This window comes from Thunnus maccoyii, chromosome 20, assembly GCF_910596095.1.
Source record: "Thunnus maccoyii chromosome 20, fThuMac1.1, whole genome shotgun sequence".
Classification (NCBI taxonomy): Eukaryota; Metazoa; Chordata; class Actinopteri; order Scombriformes; family Scombridae; genus Thunnus; species Thunnus maccoyii.
Window position 1 is genome coordinate 21265955 of NC_056552.1, and position 25429 is coordinate 21291383.

At 39.4% G+C, this 25429-nt stretch overlaps 1 long non-coding RNA gene across 1 annotated transcript in view; it reads right to left on the reverse strand.

Annotated features, from left to right (window-relative positions):
- LOC121886832 overlaps positions 1–25429 on the reverse strand; it is a 124250-nt gene that overhangs the window by 67975 nt on the left and 30846 nt on the right. The window contains exon 5 of the long non-coding RNA XR_006092862.1: positions 19958–20036. This is a non-coding gene — a long non-coding RNA (uncharacterized LOC121886832). The remainder of the gene's footprint in view (positions 1–19957; positions 20037–25429) is intronic.

Sequence of the window (25429 nt, forward strand, 5' to 3'; positions counted from 1 at the left end):
CAAGGGGTCAGCTTGTTTGCCGTCTTACCAGGATGGAGGATTGATATAAATTTCATCTCTGCATTCAGAAAAGAGACTTCACAGGATTAGCTTGACACAGGGGCTAGCGGCTAGCCTTACTTCTAGTAAGGAATCGATGTAAGCGTACTAGTGGCCAGTAGCTGGCCAGTGGTAAACTAACATTGAGAGTTTTTTTGAGTTACATGAACTCTGCAGAGTACAACACCGGCTAAGCTAATGTTAGCTGGTAGCTGTTCAGTAAATATCTGCAAAGTGTAGGCCGGCTGCTTGTTAAACCACAATGACTTGTTTTGTACTACACGCAGATGCAGACTATTACTTTTTCAATGAGTAAAAAGTAATTAGTAAGTTAATTGCTTACATTTTTGTAGTAACTTCCCCAATACAGCTAATAACATTAATACAGGCTGAATTAGTTGGTCAGGAGCTAGGTCCAGTGTGCATGCTAGCGCACAGGCTAACGCAACAGAGCCATTGTTAGGGTTATTAGTCACACCAGTGCTTTTCCTGCTGTATGAATAAATGATGATGATAAATCTGCTGTTGAAAAGGTCTATGAACAGAGAAATTGTGAGGAGATGAGAAAATGGTACACTGTCAGTGGATAATGTTAATAAAATAATAATAAGGTAGAATAAAAATAGAAATATATATTGCAAGCTCCAAGCTCCAAGCTATGATCTTGTCTATTAGCACTGTCATTAATTAGCATCAACATAAAGGAGCGGACACTAGCTTTCACAACAACAAAGACCCATCTATCATTTTTCGTTATGTTGCCAGATAGAAAATCTTAGTCTTAAAAGTCTTAATAATGATGCTGATTTCAGGAACCTTCACAGTAACTGCTTATTTCAGTGTCAACACATTTTAATGGAACTATAATCATTACAAAATGTAGCAGCTTTGTATTCACTTAATAAGCCCACCAAAAACTACATTGGTGGTGTGTGCAGGGCACACTATACTGGCCCATGAAATCTTTCAGAAGTAAAGAGAATAATTACTGTGTGATGCAGAGAGATGAGGGTGATAGAGCGGTGAATATGAGTCACGCTGGTTTCCCCCTCAGTCATTATTCTGTCATTGAAATTTCACTTGAAACCCAAAAGCGGTCCCAAAACAATCCAGACACTCATTCACATACAAGTTAATACATTACTAATTATGGTCTACGCCCACTGTACGGATAGCCGTAAATGCAACATCATGTCCAGCAGCAGTCATTGTAGTCCTTTACACATTTATCCTGCATCTGTAAAGTTTCAAAGGGTATGAGACTGACAACCTTATTACTGAATTAATGTTGCCAATGAAGAGTATTTTTTGCCACTATTCAATATCTTTAAATTTGAACATTTCTCATGCCAGAATATCATGTTATTTTCTGTTTCTGACTACTGTGAGTTTCTTGGCATGACAGAAAAGCCTCTTGACACTGCATTTATATCATCAAACACTCAAAACCACACTGATATAAAAGTAATAAAACTCATATTTATAATAATAGTCTTGTATGCTATGCTTGTGAGGAAATTTATGAAAATTTCACTTCATTTACAGTAAGTGCTTTCCATAGATTAAATTTTACATTATGACCTAAGCAAAGAAGCAAACAAATGGCTACATGTCAATGCATGCATGCACATTCATTCAGGTTTGTCCTTGGTGCAAGTCTAACACTGAAACCACATCAAAGAGCAGCGAAGTGCATCTTGCAACGAGCTGCCATGCAATCTCTATGGAAAACCTGCAGCAGCCAATCAATACACATAGCCCTCTGACGTGTTGACTTATGTTTCAAATAATTTCTTCCCACCCGAAAAAAAAAAAGCAATGGAAGATAAATTGATTGTGGCTGTTTCTTCACACCCCATACTGTACGACAACACATCACTCACCGAAGACTTATTATGAGCCGTTCAGCCAATCAAATGGTTCGCCTGTAGTTGGTGCCCTGCTTGCTGATGTGTGGTCCCACCCTTGCCAATAGATCATCAAGCTGAGCGATGGAAGCTGGATGGAAGCTGGAAGATGGAAGCGATGGAAGCTGGAAGATGGGATGCACCCACAGATGATGGGATGCACCCACAGATTCTGCTGTTTCCTCCTCAAGTACATCAGGGCAACAGCTAGAGCGATGTTTCTCTCCATGGCACAAATAATCTCTTATCAAGGATCTAAACTATTTATAAGCATCCCTTCCCTGCAAAAAAATATAGTTTTAGCAGGATGACATCTAATTGGCATCCCATCTCACTTCAGAGAACATAGCCTATCAGAGATGTCAACAATGTTTTTTGGTCCACATTGGTAGTATATTATTAAAGCACACAGAATGACAGAAATGAAAGGACAGGCCCCCTGGCCACAGAAAAATGGCATTTTTGCGGCGAGCCGCATTTTGCCGCTCTTTGGTGTGGTTTCGGTGTAAGGTCCCATTCCTGTCTCCTGGTTGCTGTAATCTCCTCTCCTGTGACTGCAGTCGAACGCAAACAGCAAGACCTGTTGTTTGTCTTTGGATTTATATTGTGTTTGATTTTTTTCTCCTCTATAGGAAGCACATGTCAAGATCACTCAACATGATATTGCAAACCCAAACATCCTATATTCCGCTGTAGGAATTTTAGGAATTAAAATTTTCCCTGCACACTTCGCAGGAAGCTGTGGCCTCGCCTCTCGAGGTTGCAGAGAGGAGTTTGTGGCTTCAACTCTGACCTTTGCTGATAGTCTCATGGGTTGTCAGTTTGTTATTAAAGCATACAGATGAGTGCTAAAGGCTAAATAAGCATCTACATACACTGTAAACACAGACACGCATATTTTACTGCAATTTCAGATGGAAAGACAATATTCAAGACTGACAAAAAGACAAAAAAAGATGAACAGACATTGAAAATAGAGAGGTTGAGAAGAGAAAAATGTCAAATCAATGGAGAAGAAAGTAAAAGGGAGAAACAGAAAGAGAGATAGGCATTAGGGGGCATTTTCTTTACAGCTTGATTGAAGAGACTTTTCTTGGATGACCATCAGAAAAGCTCTCATTCTTTTTCCTCTGAGAACTTCTCGCTAACTCCCAGTTGTTTTCTTAAAGAAGTGATCCGCCAAAATACTTCATCGCAGCAATAGCAGAATTATGGCTGACGTCAACAAAAATTGCACTTCAAGTGTAGCTGGTGTGAGTTATTTAGGGTGTTGAAAGATTTGATTCTTTAAATACAGTTTCCGTTTGGAATTTTTCTTTTTTTTCTTACTTGACGTTAACGGACATAAAACCAGTTGGAAATGCAAAGGGGGTGGCAGTTATTTCCCAGCAAATCCATTAATTTTTTTTTTTCAAGCCATGAGTTTTACTGCCTCGATGTCTCACTTAGAGCTAAGATTAACTTCAACAAATCATCGTGCATGGGGATTTCAGATCATCCTCATCGCTATGGGCCCCATTGACCTGGCCAAATATGCAAATGTTTTGGCCTACAGCATTGGGATCTTTCAACCTTAAACATATACAGGACAGAAATAGTGATCTATGAGATGATGTGAGAACATTAATCTGACTGATTTACAGTTGAGGCTTTTATATTTACATTACAAGGGATCTAGCTATTACTTTCTCCCAGAGCAACTAAGAATGTAATGGGTGCAACAGAAACAAGCAAACTAAGAGCAACAAACATTTGATGTTAAACCAAAGCACAGACATATTTTTTTCATTATATCCGTCAACATAATATTTACTTTCTTTTTACTTTTTTCCTCTTAAAGCTGGAACATTTTCAACTCAAGTGGATGAGTCAGTTTGTGCCAGCTAAAGCAGATCTGCATCTATCTGCCTTTCCACTGACTTAGTATATATCAGTGCCGCCTACATTTAGCATGATGATGAGGTCCCAGGCTTTCAACCCTGCTGCTCTCTAAACCGTCAGCGTATTACAGCATGCCTTTGGAATGCTCTTCATATCACACAGTGATAAAATAACCAGACGTTTTACTAACGAACCAGGCCAGCACTATAGCAGACTGTGGTAGTTAAGCCAACTGAAGGATGTCAACCATATGGTGATGATATTAGGGAAAGAGAGTAATTAAGGAAGGGTAAATGTATTATCTGATGCAATAAATGATAATGATTTTTCATTGCAATCCATTGATGTTTCATTTCAGTTCATTTACTCTTTGCTGTCAGTGTTTAACAACGCTAGCAGCATGGCTCAGGGGATGGCACTGTCTTTAGTATAGACATTCATATTCCCCAGAGGAATCACCCTAATGATTATCCCGTCTTTTCCTTTAGCACCACCATTGAGGTTGACATTTTTGTCTTTTTAGTGAAATGGTTCAAAAACTATTGGATGCTTGGCTATGAAATTAGGTATAGATATCCATGGTGTCCAGAGTTTGAAACCTGAGAACTGTGCTGGTCTCAAACTTTTCATGTAGCACAACCAGCAGGTCCAGGTTTTCACTGATAAAGTGAAATATCTCAACATGTAGTAGATGGACTTGCACCATATTTGGTACCGAAATTCATGGTTGGCAGATGATTTATCTGAATGACTAACTTTTCCTCTTGTGCCACCACAAGGTTGACATTTGCGGTTTTGGTTTAAATGTTTCAATACCCTTAGATTTGCTTCAGCCATTCATGTCTCCTCAGGGATGAATTGTAACATTGGTGACTTTTCATCTAGTGCAACCATCAGGTCAAAATTGTAATTTCTTCAATACTTTGAGTTTATGACTAATGACTATCCCATCAGCCTAAAGCATCAGCTGTACTTTGTGTTTACTGCTAATTTAGTAACGTTAACATACTAACACTCTAAACTAAGATGGCGAACATGGAAAGAATTATACCTGCTAAACAAAGGCATGTCAGTATTGTCATTTAGCTCAAAGCACCGCTGTTCCTAACAGAACAGCTAGCGTGGCTAGCCTTGTTAACTTCTCATTCTCTTACGCCATCAATTTTCCATCCATCCTACTTTTCCTTATGATCTGCCCCATATATCCCTCTATCCATCCATCCTTTCCTCTCCCTTTCTTCTCTTTTCCCCAGTCTCTCTACATCTGCTTGTCCCCAATTAGTATTCCCAGTCAAGCATTAGGCCATCCCTGCGGTAATTACAGCTGAGCCAAACAGACCAAAAAGCATAACTTTACGAGCTGTCCGTCTCCATCTCGTAGCCTGTTTAAACTGTGATCAATGAGTAGTTGCAACTAATGCTGAAACTGCCACTAAACAAACTCTTTATGTTGGAGAGCAGCGGTCGGAACACAAGGGGAGGTGGTGGACAGGGCTGATGACTTTCACTGGGCTGTGAAACAATATGATTGCCTGAACTTTGATGAGCTCATGAGTGCAGAAAAAAAGATGGATTGTTAAATTTGACGCCTGAAACTGAGTACCAGAAACATCAGAATCAGTCAGTAGTCAGACAACAGAAATCTAAACCTTTATTTATCCAGAGACGTCTTAAGCTCCCTTTCACAGATTCACACCTGGAAGATGCTGCAGTACAACCAATAACAGTCCTCTACTAGAAATGAGGAACCTCACTTTAAAGGCTTCTTCACACTTTCCCTATTGTTTCCCAGAAAGTTTTCAAATTTGCTTCAGCAACCTGTTGTTTCCTCTGAGCTCATTACAAAGTTATGTTACTCATAAATCTTGGTTAAATGCCAGCTGCCACTTCAGTCCCAAGACTGCAGTGATGCAACAATGCATACAGTGACAGATTTCTTTCTGGCACCTGTCAAGGAGGGGTACAGGAGTGATAGAATGGAACAGGAGGAGGAGAGCGAGGAGAGGCAATGGAAGGAGGAAAGGCTTGGGTGAAAACATGACAAGCTCTCATTGAAACACTGATGACGGATAGGCCTCCCGCTGACAGCACAAACACCAGGCCTCCTCCTAACTGTCAGTGGTGTGAGGTGATGAAGAAAACAAACACACACATGGACAGAAGATGCATTTTTAGCAACCGAGAATGTCATTTTCTGTTGTTTTGAATGTGAGTAAGAGCTGGACTGATTGTGTAACTCCTGTTTTTGGACAAAAACCCATACTACTTTAACAAAAAGAAGAACTTAAAAAGTGCTCCTAGTTTTATATTACTGTCCAATCATATCAGTGGAGAGATAGGGTTTCTGCGGTGACTTGCAATGCGATGTTTAAGCCAAATCAACATCCTCTTACTAAAATTAGTAGAGCTGGGACACTCTCCTTGCTGCATTTCCAACCCATACAGTGAGTTTATTTTTCCATTAAAGTTAGCCAAGTGCAGCTTTAACATGTTGTGGTCTCATTTACAGTAAAAATGTTCAAAGTAAAGCATAGTCATTCATCATCTGCTCAATGATTGATACACACAAGTAATAGAATATAACAAACTCTAGGTGCAAACGAATGATAGATACTGATGAGTGTGTTCAAGCACGTGCACACACTCATGGACGCACATGTGGGTGTGTTAGCAGCATGCTGATCGTGTTTGTATTTGCATCTCCAGATGCAGCTGAGTCAAGGGTAATAACACTGATGAATGCCTGTGTGTGTGTGTGTGTGTGTGTGTGTGTATGTGTGTGTGTGTGTTTCCATTTGCATCCAGATGCAGCTGAGTGAACAGGAAATGTGGTGTTAACTGGAGTCTCACTGCAGCGGCCCACAGGTTAAATGGTGTCATACTCAAAGGAAAGGGTTAAATGGAACCACATGGACCTAAACACAAACACACACACACACACATAAACAGAGACTAACGCAAACAGATGCACATGTGGACACACTGTACACAAGAAAGAAAATACGCTTTCCTTCGCACAAGTTTTGGAACATACTGTGTGTGTGTTTGTGCATGTACATGTGTTAAAATGCAGATGTTTTCCCCTCTCCCTCTCTTTCTCGCTCTCTCTCGCTGTCACACACACACATACACACACACCCACAGCATGCCAGCATTAGATTCTGTCACTTGCCCACTTTCTCTGTCTCGCTATTGTCTGTTTGCTGGCTTGAGAGAGAGAAAGTGTGTGTGTGTGTTTGTGTGTGTGTGTACGACAGCCCGGCAGCTGAAAAGCCTCCTCTGCTATATATTAGCGGTTTTGGTCAGGATTATGTGTTTGGCCCTGTTACTATGGAGACAGACCCTGCAGGCAAGCTCCAGGGCTACTCTGTTAGCATTAGCACTGTTTATGATGGCACCGAACAGAACGAAGGAGCGGAGAGGGAAAAAAAAAAAGAGAAAGACACTGAGAGATAGAAAGAGAGACACTGGAAGCCAGACACACTTTTCATCAATCACCTCTTCATTTCCCATTTATATTCTTTGTGACATGTCTTTTCCTCCCCTTTCTCTCTTCTTTATTTTCGTTGTATTTACTGTACTCTAAGTATATTAACATCTATTAACTTTCTTTTCTTGTTTCAATCCCTTGCTCCGCTCACCTCCTCCTCCTTTTGTCTACATCTCTGTTTTCTCTCAGACGTGTCATGCAGTATAATTGCAGACAGACCTGTTGCTGGGAAGGTGTAGAGAGCAACAATAGTGACTTTTTTTTTTAAACAGAACACTAATCAGACATATTCATAATGCATGACTGTATCATCAAATCAGCAAGCTAAAACGATGTAGCTTTTTTCAGTCCATTTACCACTTTTTGATGGTTGTTCTTGCCTATTAATATTTAGCCTATTAATAGACAACAAATTAACGACAAATGGATTTGGCTTTAACTTCAGCTTTGGGTTTTGGCACTTTTTAAGAACATTTTTCATTCCCCAAGGAAAAAGAAAGTCCCCGGTTCAGGAGGATTTAGCAGTCCTGCAGGTGGGTTTTAAAGCGCACTTACAGCTTTCCCAACTTATTTTGCATTGTACATCCAATTACTGCTGATTTTTAAAGGACTAATAAGCTATTTTTTTTAGGCTAGATCATTAATTTTATATGACACACTCAGCCTGTGGTACATTTGTATAATGTCTTGGGCTCTGCAGGAGCTTTGTCTGAGAAAATAACCCTAATGACGTCGTCAGGAGACTTCAGATTTGAAATGGAAAGTCTGCTTTAAGGTATTTTACAAGGAGGAAGATGCGAACAAAGAGCCACTGCTGAGTTGCATTATGGGAAGTGTAGGAGGCCTCTCCTGTATAAACTTTCTTTAATTTTATTTTCAGTCTTTATTGAATTGCAATACTAAATCGCTGAAGCACTTCTTCAATTATTGTATTTCACAGTAGATCAAGTCGTCTCTCCTCCAACTATAAGATCATTGTTACTGGCAGACACAACTGGAAGGTTTGCCTAAAAAGAGAAAAAGAGACAATTGAAGAAAAGTTGACAGTAATAGCAAGAGAGTGAACCTCATTGTTGCCTTTTGAAGATGGACAAATAACTTTTTCTACTACTAATAACTTTGAAGGTGAGGAAGAACTTTTGGGATATTTTTAGGACACTCACTGCTTTGTCTTTTAATCCTTTTGTCATTTACAAAATAAGAAGTATCCAGGCTGATAAAGACAGGCTAAATGAGTGTCATTGACAGGGAGCAGAGTGCAGTGTAAAGCAGCAGTTTTAAAATTTTATTGTATTTTTTTCTGGATGAAAATGATGAAAAATCCTGTAGCCCAGCAATACTGTGTCAACACACAAGCAGAGAAGTGAACTCTACACTCTCATCTGTAATTAGTTGCTTCACTTGTCAGTTTTACTGCTAAACGACATATTTCCATTTGTTTATTTCTATTTGTGCAGTATGTAAAATAGTCATAAATCACATCACAGATTTCACTTAGTCTATGCGGTTTGGCCAGTGGTTTCAATTTATTTCACAAGTATAAATAAAAATCAATGTGCAGAGATTTAAACTTGCTGAATGAGTAATCCAAAAAATAAATATTAGTATCCTTTAGCTTTTTGTCATTTATATGAGTGGAAACGCAGTGGCAAGCTGGAACTCTGCTGGCGCACGGACAAGTTGGCTGCTAAAACGCATTGCATTCATAAGCTCTTGGGAAAATAAAAAGCAGAAGCCAACAATAAGCAAACATGGTTATTGTGAAAAGGATCATGTGACTTTGACAGCAAAATAAAATCTCATATGTCAGAGTCACACAGACAAGCATTTTACAACAGTCACTGCACGAAACTTACCACAATGCAATGGCAAGTAAGTCAGCAGTAAGTAAGTTTTTAGTTAACGGGCTAAAATGTTCCTTTAACTTTCAACACCCAGTGATTCTTTAAAGATTTATCTTAATGTACTAGTGTATTATTATTACCACTTCACAGTACTCAAGTCTCTAAAGATTCATTCCACTTTCATTTTCAAGTGAAAATGAACAAAGTGCATTTAATTATTGCTGTTGTTTGGGCTTAAGTGCAGCATTGTACTGGATTGTTAAGCATGTTAAGCACGTCTGCATCGCTGAACTGCTGCAGCTTGCACGCCTGCGGTGCCCACACAGACAGTGTTGCTGCTGCTGCTGCCAGCTCTATCTCTCTACATAGAGTTTGACTTTGATAATGGCCATCAATGATAGAATGTTTCATATAATTTCATTTATATTTAATTTAGACAGAAAAAGGTTATGAAGCGTGTCACATGCTGGCTTTACACCAGTAGCCTGCAGCTGTGGTACACCAGTAAAACACTGCTTACACGTGAACATCAATAATTCAACAATCTGAATGTTGCCATTCTTCAATAGATAAATCTACTTATTTTTGATGCTTTAAGTACATTTTACCACAAATAAATTATTTCTTAAGTTGAGTTTTTAAATGTGTTTAGTCTATTGTGTTGTATAGTCTTTAGCCACTGTGTGTGAGGTCCTGTTGTTGCATGTGTGTATAAATATGCATTTATTTCTTAATGTCACCCCATGAGTTGACCACATTGTATTGCAGTTAGGTCACTAAGCCAAATTACTGTGCATTTATATTAGGTCAATTAAGTCCTTATTATAGGCCTTAAGGGCTTGCAATTGAAGGATAAATGCAAAAATGTGCAATCCGTTTTTCAAGCTCAAGAGTACATTGTGTCTGTATAAAAATGACATTATGAATCATCAATAATCAGCTAACTAAACAGTAACTGAGTAATCAATATTTCCTTTTGTGAATCATTAACTTTTGCAGTTTAGTTCAATTGTTTGCTTTTTTACTTTATCAACCTCAAAGACTAGTCATGTTCACACGTTCACGTTCTTCTGGTGCAAGTTTGGTCAGGAGGACAATGCCACAACAAAAGACTGTCTTTTAATGATTTCCCAAAGAAAGGACTGATTATGAGTCATTTGTATGTGCAAAATGTACAGTATGGTACATTCCATGATCCACGATCAAGTTTATAATACAAGTGCAACTTCTTGTATTTTGACAGTTTTTTACTACATGTACCATTTGAGGGAGACAAAGTGTACACAGTAAGTTAGATCAGGACAAGTAAGATGAGATTCCAGAGACGTTTGGGAGTTGTGGGAAAACCATTATCTGACAAGAACCGGAGGGTCTGAGGGGAGAGGAAAACCAGGGGGCACACACACACACACACACACACACACACACACACACACACACACCACAGTCACAATACACATTGCATACATACAGATACACTGACATTACAAGAGTTATCCTGGCTGATAAAAACTAAATAAAGTTAAACGGGTTTCATTCAAAATGCACAAAAACACAAATACACTCAGTCATTCATGTGTGCATGCATTCGGCACATACAAATTCACTATAGACACACATACATGCACACACATACACACACACCCGTGGGATCCTTGTTGCTCATATCCAAAACACTAACCGCACTGTTTACCCACCTACGCTCAAATGTAGCTTGTTACCACGACAACCCCGGCAGCCATAACTCCCTATATTGACTGAGACGATCATTCATCTTTTCAAGTCTCTCCCAATGGAACAGTAATGATACGTTAGTATTCCAACCTCCTCGTACCACAGCGTTGGTGGACTATCACCCACCAAATGAAAATATGAGGCAAGAGTATATTGGAGGATGTAGAGAGACAGAGGTTTGTCATCAGGAGGTTGCTGGTTTGAATCCCGGAACAGCAGGGAAACTCCAACTGGGGATAGATCATACGAAATGACACAATTCCCATAGTGACAGAGTGGAAAATCAATGGTAAGTTTGAACCAATGCGCACTTTGGGTATAAGCGAGAGAAGCATCATCCTAATCAATAACAGTCTGGTATATTTGTAATAATATACAATATGTCTTCAGAGGAGATTTTATATTTGTTGATAAATACTGTACATTAATAAACTCTTAAAGGATAGATTCACAATTTTTAAATCTGTCTTAAAACAATAGTCATGTTTTTCTTGCTGTAATCATTCCTCCTGTTCATACTTGCCATTAAGTGATCTCTTCATGATGTGCTTTCAATTTAAGTGATTGGGAACAAAATCCACAAACCTTCTTCTGAGCAAAAAAGTATTCAAAGTTTATTTGAAGCAAATATGAGATTTCAGCCATCCAAATGAGTCAAATCCAGTCAATAGCTTTCAAATTTACAGCCTTTTTAGCGCCAAGGTCTTTGTGATACTGTCCTTCCACTGCAGCTGAACAGGAAAACACTGTCCGTCGAGACACAAAGGGGGAATTTTGCACTAAACAGACTGCAGAAGTGGAAGATACACACTTTCTTTGCTCATTCAGACAGCTCATATTATCATTATCTTCAGATAGACTTTCAAATTATTTTTTTCTTAATGAGGATTGCGGACTTTGCCCCCCATCACTCAAATCTTAAGCACATTTGGAGGGGATCTTCTAATGGTCAGTATGAACAGGAGGAATGATTACAGCGAGTAAAACATCTTTCAATGTCCATTTGTGGACTTGACTATTGTTTTAAGATGGATTTGAAAAACTGTGAACTTGAAAAATATGCTTACAACTATATTGCAGTGTGTTATAAACAGCAACAGGTAGTGGTCGTGACTACCAGCATCACTACAATAAAACTCAACAAGTAAGGGCCAATAGTACAACTTCAGCAAGTAATCATCTATACAGTGTATATAAAGTGAAGTAGCTGCAGGTAATGTTAAAAATTTTGAGCCTGCCACTTTTAATGTGTACTTTGTGAACATGAGTTATGGTGTGTGTTGATCTCTCCAGCAAGCCTGGAGGAAAAAATATCACCACTATCCACTTAGCACTATATCAGCTTTACAACTTTTTACAGCTTTTTTCAATGTATAGCAGACAATTTGAAGCAGTTTCTGTTTTTTCAAAGTTCAGTGGTAATACTCACTGGTTTCTGCTCTTCCCATCATCAACATTCCAAAGTCACAACTTTGAAAATTTGTGCCTACATTTGTATATTTAGTGAAGCCCTATATTAATGTAGGTAGTCAAATGATTTAATATCAAAATACAGCTTTATTGAACAAATTGGATGCTGACCAGCATTTCAGCTAGCTCGTAATTGGATTTTGGTACTGGTCCTTTAGTAACATACCGAGGAAAGTGTGTCAAACCACCAAAAAGTTAACATTGTCATTTTCAGCCTTTGACTGTATGATTATGAAACATTGTGTTTCTGAAAAGGAGCACGATTTCAAGTTGTGTTTTAAAACAAAACGTGTATTGCGTCATGCATTTTAAAATGTTGTTGCCAATCCATGGCCTTGAAAACATTGACCAACAGGCCACAGTTATTTCCATCTTGAGAATATCAACTTCCTGAGAAAACATGACATGGTTTGATTTAGAAGCAGTTTTATAATCAATGATTTTGACAACATGACAAAATAAGGGAAATGTCATAACTTGTACCCTAAAACATGCTGTTTGAGTCTTTGAATTTCGCCAATAAACACCACAAAAGTATTAAAAAATGCCTTAAATTCAGTGTCCATGAGATGTTGGGAACCATTTCGAAAATAATTTAAATACTTGGACACAATTTCATGCAATCAAGCCTCTATTTTTGAAGCTCCTAGCCCAGTCCCATAACGCACACAGAGCCTTAGTATTGCTAACACTCGCATTATCATCGCACAGTTCCCCATTCTAGCTTTTCCCCTCTATCCTGCATAAGTGCTGCAAATACACTGAACCTAATCAGTACCTTCAAAAATCTGAAAATGAGTAAACCCTCACTTCATAACTAACGTCTGGGGAACAAATCCAATTTCGTTTGACCCCAAAAACTTGCTAACCCTGCCAGTAAGGAATCCGTCAAGTCACTCTGGCGAACCTTTATTCCAGTGCTTCACTTCACCGCTCCCAGCTTGCAACTCAAAACAAACCGCTCATAGCATATCGAACATACTCGAGGCCGCATTCTCCATTCTCTCGCGCCGCCATGGCGTGTTTGTTTTGCTTGCACGCTAGGCAAAGGCTAAGATAAATATACAGCATTGGGAAAGCTACGTGTGATGGGTTATTAATGCAGCATTTTACGATGGACAAATATGTCTAGTTGCAGGGTGGGGGTGTCGGGGGTTGGGGTGGGTTGTGTAATAAGCACATTTCCATCTAACCACAATGGCTTTGGGCTGAGCGAGAGGAGAGCAGAGAGGAGGTGAAGGGCAGGCAATGTGAGCAAATTAAAACCTCTGTCTCAGTTCCAGGTCTTGGAGCTGAAGTAAAAATAATTGTTACATATTTATTTAAGACCATAGCGTATACACACACAGTGATGGAGATGCCTTTGATTAGTTATGCTAGTATAATAGTATGGTGAAGGCATTGATTTTTTTCATGCTGCCTCCTCTTTGTTCTTTTGTTATCCTCCCTTTTATTCTTTTCTCTTTGGCTTTATCAAACACACAAAAACATAAAAGAGTGAGCCAGTCAAATCCTCAGCTCAAAGTGTGTGTGATATCGTTACGATACCATTGGTGAGCCTATGAGGGCCTGTAATCTCAATGTCCCAATGACTTCATAGGCTAAGAACTCGCTGGTTCTGCAGCTCATGCAGTCTTCACACAGCCTATATAAACATGGACATGATAAACTGAGGGACTCTACAAGTATGAGTTTATAGACTTGGGTGGATAGTCAGGTCCAGTGAGGCTGAGTCCGAAAAGGGCTGTCAAGTGCGTAAAAGACACAGAGGGTCGACAATGTGTTTCGGAGGGTTGGGGTTGAAGGATTCCTCACTGTTATGTCTGCTTGCTGCCATGACAACATCCGTATGAAACAGGCTCAACTGGCATGGATCGAGATGCAAGACTGGCTTCCGACTGCCACCCCTCAAGTACCCTCAGTGACTCTTCCTGATTTATAGACTAATGCTTCCAAGGCAGCAAAAGCAACCAGGTGTCTGTGCATAGATATAAATGTTAAGTACGTTGAAAAGAACTAGTTCATAAAATGTCCAACCCCATCTGAAGGCAAAAGGTATCCAAAAAGGTTCTGAACGGTCACAATCGAAGAGAGGATTGGCTCCACCATATGGCCTCCCTGATGTCTCTCTATAGCTCCATGCCTTTTTTGAGTCTTTGTGGTCTCAATGCAATGAATCACATTGGAGATAACAACGCCAAGCGGCAAGTAGTATGGCTTGAAGCTGAAGCCAGTATGGATGTACCTTAAAGTGCAATGCCACCGACAGCCACTTTTCAACAGGTCATTATGGTATCAATTGCTAAATTCGGACATTCATCATGCTTGTGGTCATTTTGGAAATCACTGCACTGTTAATAAGATTTGAAAAATTAAAGTAGCTTTGATGTCTGCTGTGTGGTCATTGATTGACAGCTGTGATTGACAGTTCACTCAGCTGCTCCTCTCCCCGGTTCCAGGATTTGCTCTGAGTTGGACTTTTGTCACACTATTTTAGTAAGTTTAATGTTACTTAATACTGATACCAGAATTAGCACGATTTAGCTGAAGTAGCTAATGTTGGTCCAAGTTTCAATGTTGGAAACGTGTTTGGATGAGTTAGATTATCTGACAAGCACCTCATTTGAAGAACACTGAGGCCCTTAAAGGAATAATACAACATTTTGGGAAATACACTCACTCACTTTCTTGCTGAGATGGATGAGAAGATGGATGCCACTCTTGTATCTTGTATCCATTCAATATAGGGCTACAGCCAGTAGCCAGTTAGCTTAGCTTAGCATAAAGACTAGAAACGGGGAAACAGTCAGGCCCAGTCAAGAAATAGTCTGTCACACCTCATAACCTGAGCTAAGCTAAGCTATTGAATAGGCTGACATGCTAGCAGTATTGACATTTCCTTTAACATATACTATTGTACACAGTAACACAGTAGTAGTGTTGCTGCATGGCGGACAACTTTGACACTGTATTGTAGACATGCAGTGCTAGTATCTGTCTGATGTCTGTCATGTAACAACACAGCCTGTTGTATCAGCTTAGATACCACTGTGCATGGCCAGATGAATAGTTGTCCAGTCTTGGCTAATGTCCTTGACAACTATCTGTTGGGAGTCTGATACCTCAAACTGAGCATGTGTGTCTGTGTCCACTTGTGACTGATAACTGCTTTCACACTCACAATGTACTGTAGTCTGACTTTTTCATTTCAGCATTTTTTCTGCAAAGCTGGGATATGATATCGGGCTTTTGTATTCATATTCTAAACTAATTCCACTAGACAATGTTTCTGTATGTTTGTGAGGCAAAGGCAAAGCTATTAAACCCGGTCCGATGTCAACTTCATATTACTGTGCACAGTGACACCTCTGTAGGAGCTTAAACACATGCTTATGGAATAATCAAGTTGAATGACACACATTATATTGGCTATAAAATGTAAAAGCTTTTAACTATTGCTCATGGGAGACATTAAGGGGAGAATATACCAGACACAGTCACACAACATAAGTATAAATGAACACTTACAGACATGTGCATGTGTGTTTATGCATACATGTGTAAAGGGGCACGTGCATGCACACACTGTACATACACATGCAATATCAACTGGTGCTCATACAAATACATGAGAATTGCAGAGAGGGACAAAAAATCTTTTTTTTTCCCTCCTCCTCCTCCCACTCCCCCCTTCTGCCTCTTGACGTCAAACTCAACAGCAGCAAAACACACTGCCTGGCTGTGGCAGCCTTACAGAACTTAATAACACACGTCAAGAGTCCCCTACCCATAACCAGTTGTGTAACACCGGGGGATCACATCGTGCTTCTATTTTTACACTGCTTTGGCTGCAGTCAGTCTATTACACAATAAAACCCACACTTATTTTCATTTTACTAAACTTTCACCTCTACATACACTCCCAGATGACATTTCCTGAACACGATGTATGTTGCCCTGTTTCTGCCTCTGGAATACAGTTGATCCAGCGTTTTAGGGTGTGAAACCTTTAAGTTGAAGACACATGTGGTTGAATAAGTTGTCACGTGAACGTAAGTTACAGTATATCAAATGTGTTATGTAAGACAATACGATATTTTAAAGGAGAAAAAGCAGATACATGATGCAAAGTGAAATCAATTTTGCATTTCTGTTAGTTCTATTGCTTGATTACCAACAGCAGGCCCTATCTTACATAACATGACGTGATTTAATTTAGTCTTGACTTCAGACTGACTTGTACTATGACAAAGCATAAAAAAGGGGTAAAATATTGATAAAAGTATAGGGAAAGATCACTTGTATGGCAATTATACCAAGGTTAAGGTTAAGCGACTAAAATACTAGGTTAAGTTTAGGGTATGGTGTTTTCACTTTGACTGATTAGACCTCTGCTCACTTGCCAAACTATATAAACCAATAACAATGATAAGGTGTAGCTTTTCACCCTAAAAGATACAACAAAACTCATGGCAGGGTCAAACGGATACACAATCTGTATACGCCCACACAGTCCACAGAAGAGCTCTAATCACGCACGCCAATACAAAATACAATGGAGGTGAATGGAATTTTATCTGTGGTGAGAGCAGTTTGTGGAACTATTTTCTACTAAAGAAATAGTCCCTATGAATAACTACTGGCAGTGCAATCTGTGGATTAGTATGATTAATGGGGACACAGTTTCCAAAAAAACAGATGCTGCTGTTTAGTTTTTTAAGGGGAACTTCACCAATTTCAAACTGTCGATAGTCAAGCTGCATTGTAGGTAATGTAGGCTGGGTTTTAACAAATAAGTTTAATATGTGTCATAAAAAAGATGATATCTCTGGTTCTGCTGGATCGCTTTTGATCCTTTTTTCAAACTGTCCATTGTGAGTCCCACTATGTTGTAGAGGTACAACACTAAATCAGTGGAGTGCTGTTTAACAGAAAGCTTGCATCATAAACTGGAGGTGTCAGCTTTGAAAAAAATGGGCATTTAGGAGGTAGGGAGGGTTTAATTAATGACACATTTAAGTTGTATTATGGGAAATGCAGGAACCAGTGTTTTTTGACCTTGACCCATACTGTGAACTAAGTGATAAAACATGTTTTTTTTGTTATTTAGGTGAATAAAGCCTTTAAATATGTATTCACATTGCCAGCCAACATTTAAAAAAATATTCACAACAAAAGAGCTTTTTTTGTTTGCACGCGAGTGATTGCACAAGCATAGAGTTCATGAGAGGTCTCTGTTAAAATGTCTAATTCCCTTGAATTATCTCAACAGTAAAGCTAAAGGACCTTTCAGTTGACTGAGGTGCTTTCTGACCACTGGAAAACAATTTAATGACCTGGATGAAAGGGCCCATTGACCAGCATTTTTACATTGTCTTCTATCAGTTCTCTGCCTATTCAACCTGCTGTAGACAGGAAGTGAGCACTTCAAAGACGAGAAATAAAAGGAGGAGCATTTGCAGAGCTTTCCAGGATGCTCGCTGGGTGAGAGGTTTTTCCTTTTCATCCCAGGAATAGAGGAGATAGCTGCTCCGTGCCAGGGGGAGCTTTGAGGGTCTTGCCAAGGCATACGGAGATCAGAGGGAGATGAGTCTCAGGGTCAGTAGAAAGAGAAAAGGAACCTCCATGGTGGGATATGACCTGAACCTCCTCGCTGACTCATGTTACTTCTTGCGAAATCAAGATGCCACTGTAGCAGATGTTTTTTGTTCAAAGTAGACTAAGTAAAAGACAGTTCAATTTTAATTTCTCCACCACTAACATCAATTAAGACATTTACAAAGTGACTCCTGGATATACTACACCCCTCATGTCTTTGCATGGATTATGTTGGGGGTTTTTTCCAGACAGAGCACCTTCAGATAGATGTACAGTACTGTACACTGTTGTTTACCCTTAAGAGACTATACTTTTTTACCTAGTTTGTTTAGGATATGACCAGGACTTTAGCCTTTTGTCTGTTTCTTGACTCAGTCTTCATCACCTTGCTGTTGGAACTGATGACCGATGCATAGTATTTACCACAATATACTTATACCACTAAAAGCAAACACATGCCCATTTCCTACCTTTGTTTTCCAATTTAACATTTGAATTTGAAGTTTGAGGTCTATTTTTCTGTCTGAAAGTCCTTGTGTTTTGACTTCTGCTAATATTTTCCAAATATTCTATCCACATTTAATGAAAAAATGCAAAAAAGAGATACAGAAAAGCTGCTTTGATATGAAATTGAAGTAAACATGTTATAACTTGCAGCCATTTTCCTCAGATGACTCGCTTGTCTTTCTTTCCCGTCCAACGGTCAGTCATTACTGCTTATGCAACTGCTGGCAACGTACAAAACATAAAATATTGAAGCTCTAAAGTCCATGCTGCATTTGTTCATGCAAAGATTCTCTTCTTCTTTGTCTCCTTCCACACTCTTGACACTTGGTCATCTTTTGTGGTGATCATTAAAAAAAGTGCAGAAGAGCCAACAGGATAGGACAAGGCTAGTCTATGAGTAATGAATGCCTTGTGTATTACCCTCCACATGCAGGCATGTACTTGTTGAGCATCAACCTGAGATCATCATTGATAATTCCCTGGTGCAGTTTTCAGGGTTAGACTCCCCCACTGTGATGCAGGGTCACATGTTCTCTGTTTATGTCAGTCAGCTATACAGAGAAGCTGGGCTCTGCACTGGGAGGTTGGGAGTCAGTTCCCAATACAGTGGGACTGGGGACCCTGGTCATCTCCATGGTCCTGGAGCTGGTTGTGGGCAAAAGTGATCAGATGAGCACCGGAGACATCCTGTGCAGGGGTGTCTGCCGAGGAGAAAGCCTCCGAGGTCCGATGAGTGAATATATGAGACATCTGACGCTCAACCAGAGGAATTCGCAGCTTCAGCTGGTGGATACTCGAAGAATAGAGGCCATGCTGAGTTTCATTTTTGTATAGCAACATTTCATCACCGAGTTGAAGTAGGCTGTTTATTTTACTTGCTTTTCATGCTGCCTTCCAGCAAAAATAATTGTGGGACAATGAATATCTGAACTGAACTGAACATTTGGCTAACATCAACAAGATGTAATATACGGTAAGAGTGTTATTCAAATTGTTTCAGTGCAGAAATCCATGATGAAAGATGGTCTCATGTCAACCACAGCTCTCAGTCACTAGGTGAATGGAGCTGCCTTCCACACCCAGGTGCTGATCCACCAAGCTTGTTTGGAGGGCGGCGATGGAGCCAGAGCCACTGCTGCTGTGGATCTGTACCAGCAAGACCTCAGCCTGAATGACAACTACCGGACACATGTGACTGACTTTTCCAGACAGGTGCAAACTAATGGGCATGACATTTCCAATCTGAAATGTCACTTGGAGTTGGAAGGGCGAAGGCACTACTTTTTGGGTAATAAGAGAGACATTCAAGCCCTTATAAGACAACAAAACACTTTCAATATTGTGTTTCATTCATGAAATACTAGTGCTGAGATCTTCCACCAGATGGTGGCACTGTGGCTTTTGTCGTTTCACTCAAGAAATCCTCACATCAGTGTTTTATTTTCTACTGTTTTTTAAAGATGAATTCATTTTCTAATCTGTGTCACCTGTGTGTCTCCTGTTTTTTTTTCAAGTGCCAAGTTGTGACATGTTCAACATCTGTATCACTGTGGTTGACGTTTATACCTATAGGACAGAAAATAACAGTTGTTGTTAACTTAGGTTCATAACCGTATATGGGACATGATATGGGATTTATGAGATACTTTTTTTTAGTATATTTTAGTTATTCATGGTGACAAACACATTGCTTTTCCTGTGGTTTCTTCAAAATAAAAACCACTCCATGTTTCACCAGTTAAACGTTTTAAATATGAGGCAGGGGCAGTAGCATGTTCTGTTTGCATCAGCAGTAGCTTGATACAGCTCTGACACGGTGTAAAGACGGTGTAAAGAGAGGGAAGAACAAACAGTGAGGTTGTTATCAATGAGATAAAATTGCACTTGATTACATGCTACATTGTTTTCCTGTGACTCCCTCACTCTTAGGAAGCCAATATGTATCTCTGTCACTGCCAATAAAAACTACTATATAGAAAGATAATTATTGAACATAAATACATTGAATGGCTCTTGCAGAAAAACCGCTGACCACGAATTGCAGTTAAGGAGGATACCTTGAAAGGGTTTCGTTCAGCAGTTCAGCAGCACAGCAAATATACTCTCATTATCATATGCCTTATTTTTTTTAAAAGCACACAAACCTTGTGGTTAATATAGTTCAAAATTATTCACAAAAGAATAAATCATTGCAGCTCTTTTAGTCAACAACATAAAAATTCAAATAGGCACAGCACTGTGTCACTCACACTTGCATTATTTTCCTGTGTTGGCAATACGAATTTGCGAGGAATGTTACAGTTGTAATACATGTACAAGTTGCTCCTGTTTGCTCCAGGAAAGAAACATTATCATCTCATTTTACAATGTTCTCCTTCTCTCTGTCACTCAGTCCGGTCTCCCTCACACACACACAGCACATGCACACACTGTAGATTAAAGTTGTATCTATTGTACTTATGCAGACAGGGGAACTCCATTGTATTTGTGTCTATGTTGTGTAGGTTTACAGTATATGTGACTACAGGTGTGTGTGTGTGTATGTGTGCGTAATTTGTACCATCCCTTTGGTCACTTTGTGTTCATACAAGCCCTCCTTGTGCTACCAGAATATTACACACTAGACTGAGACCAGGCTGAACACACACTTATTATATGTTGTGTGTTTTTTAACAATGAGGACACTGGAAGTAGTCATGTCTAACAAACATTATAAGCAAAACTAGGTTTGAGTGTTTATTTTGAAAAGATTTTTCTTGTTAATTCAGGGATCTGTTTCCTGTGTTTAGTTTCACAGTTTCTGTAGACAAAAAAGGTCAACATGACACAAACTCACCATTTGAGGACATGTTAATAAATAGCATAAATGAATATGAGATGAGCATCAGTCCAGACTGTGGTTTGCCCTCAGTTCATTTTGTTATGCTGGGCTTTCCAAGCATGAGGAACTGTTGGCAGTCACCTGTCTCTTTCTACCTAGAAAACCTTAGAAACTGGCTCACATTACATTCTAATGTTTCAGGTCTGCAAAGTTTTAGGCATCTTGTTGTGATTATTAAAATTTCTTTGCTCTCATCTTGGTCAAATTAACCAATATAAATGAGGAAAGTTTGAGTTTGAATGAACTGTTGCTTACATGCTGAATATTCTCACACTTATGACATACTCTCACTTAAATGAAAGATTGTGTCAGTTTTTTGAACACAGCTGGAATACAGCTAGGTAGCTGATAGCTTAAAACATAGCATATACTGTAGCGTAGGCCCTTATGGTGTTGATACCTTACTGTGACCCCAGTTCAGCTGATGCAGCTGTGCTCTCATATTGTATCATGTAAACACTAGCATCACCTTATGTACTATAATCCAATGTAACTGTTTGTGTGCTGATATAGCCAGGGAGTATTGACTGTGTAGGAATATGAATCATGTCATTGATCATCACACACGTTTTGAGTAAAACTGAAGGCTTATGATGACCTAAAATAAGAGACATTTCTCACCATGTGCAATGTGCTGCTGCTGGTTGACTGCTGCATGAACAGTTAACCATCCCCTGTCCACAGACATAATGCTATATAAAACAGAATAGGGAAGCTGTGATGTGACTATATTCTTTAATACAGGGCTATTCAATTCATTTTATTCATATTATTATTTGATTTCCTTTACTATTTTTAAGCTAGTGTGCAGCTTTGTTAGAGTTCAAATGAAAGCATCATTTTTGGATTGAAATTTGGTATCAGGAAACTGACCCAAAATTAGATTGGGGGCAAAAAAATATATATTATCAAGACATTTCTATGAATTATGGTCCAACTAAGTCTTTTACTTAATGTGTAATGACTGGAACACACAGAAAACTGCCTTGATTTTGCTCTGACTTTTCTAAGGGTGTTTTCAAACCTGTTGCGTGCAGTTGAATTGGAATTGAGTTTGTTTTACCCCTAGGTGCAATTGAATTCAGGTGCAAACCAAAACAACCGTACTGAGACTCTTTGAGGATGTGGTCTCTGTCTGGTCCTGAACCAATTCTGGAGCGGTTCGTTTGTGCTGAGGCATACTCAACAAATTTGAGTATAATCAGTGTTAACAGTTGCAAGTAGCAAGGCAGCTAGCTGGAGAGTGAATCAAGATCCATCCTTGACTAGAGCAACAAAGTACATTGCATACTTGTTATTTGGCCAGAAGACATTTTTCAGGAGATTCATCCTGTATTTATGGGCTCTCGCCCCAGACACAACCAACCAATGAAAGGAGTGAACGTTCTCACATGGCTTGTGGTGATGCATTTGGCGCACTTGAATTTTTTTTTTTGTGAAAAGATACCGAAAACAAGGGGAAAACCCAACAACTCATCCACTGATTCAGACCAGAGCAAACAAAGTATAGGTTTGAAAAGTTGTTTCAGATAGTAGTAGATAAACACCATAATACTGGAGAAGGTAGGTCTGACATCTCTAAATGTTGAAGTGCCAAACTTGTTGAACCCCTTTTATATACCTTCTCCCTAAAGCCAGAGCAGTGGTGTTGGATTTAGTGCTCAGGTGGCAGGAGAGAGTTAATCCACAGCTGAGGGTATGAAACACCAGAGGACCGTCCCACTCTGAGCAGTCCAAATTCTGACTTATCTCACTCCAATGTCTAACAATGCAGGAAACAAGCCCAAGCCGGATCCAACTGCCTCTGTTACATGCGCCACTCATGCCATTGACTCTAATCCCACTGTGTGTATGTGTGTGTGATGGAGGGAATTTGAGAGTAGGGGTTTTTAGAGACTTAAATCTCTTATTTCTCTTGCTCTTTTGACCAAACAATGCTTTGTCACCAAAAGCCTGCCACACACATTGACACAGGTGTTGCACACATGTATGCATAATGTATGCTTACAACACATTACTGTATGTGAAGCTCCACTAGCATCGCGTGTGCATACAACAGATAAAACATAATATACCCTGTGTGTGTTTGAGTTGGCTTCAGAACAAAGGAGCAGAGAAGAGAAACACAAACTACTAAAACAACTGAGAGTCCTCTCAGGAATCCACTGAGATGGACGGAAGTATATCTAGAGGCGACATTCACTATTTTAACACTTTATTAACATTAAAATATTTCTGTTACAGCTACTAATGATCATTATCAAAACTTAAAGTAACCTAAAATAAAGAAAATATGACACTTTAATTGGCAGTTTGTTTAACCTCCCAATGCAGGTTAACAATACCTGTTAACATTAACCAAGAACATGATGAATCACTAACATCATGTAATGAAATGAAATGTGGTCCCATGTTGGAGGGATGAGCTCAGCTCAGCTGTAAATCTAAACAGCCAGCCCTTCCAGTATCCTCCATCAAAATGACTACGAAGTGCTGGATCAACAGTCTTAGCCAACTGTTCATGCTGAATCCTGAAGCAACTGTAGTTTAGACCATAAAATATCATTTGGATACACTAATGCAGACTGCAAGATGTTTGTTGTGATAAGAAACAGATTCTATGAATCTGGATGTGATGGTAAATATTATAATGTTATTAGTAACAATAATGTAGGAAACTTCAGTATGATGTGATGTGTATATGAAGCCATGTCTACAAACAGCAGAAGAAAAGTCTGTTCACTTTCTGTGAGTGAAGCTAGAGATCGACATCATCTGTGACATCATTCCACCTGAACAGTAGAGCAAAATGTTCGGCTCTCCTTTGATGTAATGAAATGTAATGAATCATTGAAAGAAGCGAGATACTCATTCAACATTGACTCCCCAGGCGAACTGAGTAACGTTTGTTTTGTCTTCAGAGGAAATCATCTGTTAGACTCACAAATCGATCTTACGTCTATCTCAAGTGTTGAATCATTGTTAATATCATCAACCGCCATGGCAAGAAGAGAGAGCAGAGCCAGCAGCGTAAGATGTCCGAACCACGAAACTCTTGACACATTTGATTACAGTGTTATCAGTTTGTTTGTAACGAGATCAATGATGTTACATTTCACACAAATGTATAAATTAATTGGGTCATAATTTAAATTTTTTGTCACATTCAGTCTGATGAACACATGAATACCTGTGAATGTCTGGCTGGTTAAATAAATCAGATTCATATGAATGTATAAACAATAAATAAAGGATTTACTGAATGGTACAAATATAAAATGTAACTACGTATTCTTTGATATGAAAATGTCTTCATGTATGTCTTTTGTTATTAGTCATGTTAAGACTATAACAAGGGGATGGAGGACATGAGAAGACTGATGGAAGCTGAGATGAGAGAAATGGAGGAAAAGTTGAGGACAGCCACTAAGATCATGGTCCTAAAGGAGAGAGAGTCCTGGAAAAGTGAGCGACAGCAGCTTCTAGATGAGAAGATCACACTGCAGAGGCAGCTGTCAATCACTGAGACAGCCAACAGGACGTTGGAGAGGGACCTCAACAGGGCAGAGGAGACAATTGGTAGATTAGAGGAAGAGATCAGCTCTCTTAATCACTAATTCTCTGCTCTGAAGGAGACGCGTAATAATTCCAGGATCATCTTGTGGAGAGCGCTCAAGAAAAAGCAACAGAAGGCAGAAGAAGAGATGAAAAAGAGACAAACTGATCATCTCTCTTCAACAGACCCTCCACGCTCAGAAAGAGGGCACAGAGAGGATGGCAGCCTCGGTAGATCAATCTAGCTGGCAAGAAAGAGTCAGCAAGTTCGAGGCACTCCTCATTGAAAAGGGAAAAGCTGTCTGAAAGAGAGGGGAGCTACCGGAAGAAGCTCTCTGAAATGGAAGAGAGCTGCCAAAAAGAGTTCTTAGACAGAGAACAAAAATGGAGAGAGCAGCTCTCTGAGAAAGAGAGTTTTAAGAAGGAGCGCTCTGAAGCAGCAGAAATGTCCAGAAAGGAGCTCTGTGCCCTCAGTGGGAGTTGGGAGAGAAGGGCACAGCAGTGGGAGAAGAAGAAGCGAGAG